This window comes from Myotis davidii, unplaced genomic scaffold (assembly GCF_000327345.1).
Source record: "Myotis davidii unplaced genomic scaffold, ASM32734v1 scaffold198, whole genome shotgun sequence".
In the NCBI taxonomy this organism is placed as follows: domain Eukaryota; kingdom Metazoa; phylum Chordata; class Mammalia; order Chiroptera; family Vespertilionidae; genus Myotis; species Myotis davidii.
Window position 1 is genome coordinate 2,074,180 of NW_006291485.1, and position 285 is coordinate 2,074,464.

The following is a 285-nucleotide window of genomic DNA, read 5'->3' on the forward strand; positions in this document are numbered from 1 at the left end:
CTATGGCTCATTTGCGTTTAATTTGCGTCATTAGCATGTTCTAAAGCGCCCTCTGCTGGAAAAGATGAGTCTTGCACCTAGCAACCCCAGTGCTTCATTACTCCACGCTCTAACACTCACCTCCGCCCTGGTATACAGTTGGTTCGCAGTAGTGCTTAATTTCTTCCTCCTGTATTCATGTCAGCAGTCTAATCCCCAGGCCCACAGGAGTCCTGTTTTCATTCATTCATTTGTCCACCAAAATACTGAGCACCTGCTCTATGCCAGCTGTTCTAGATGCTATGC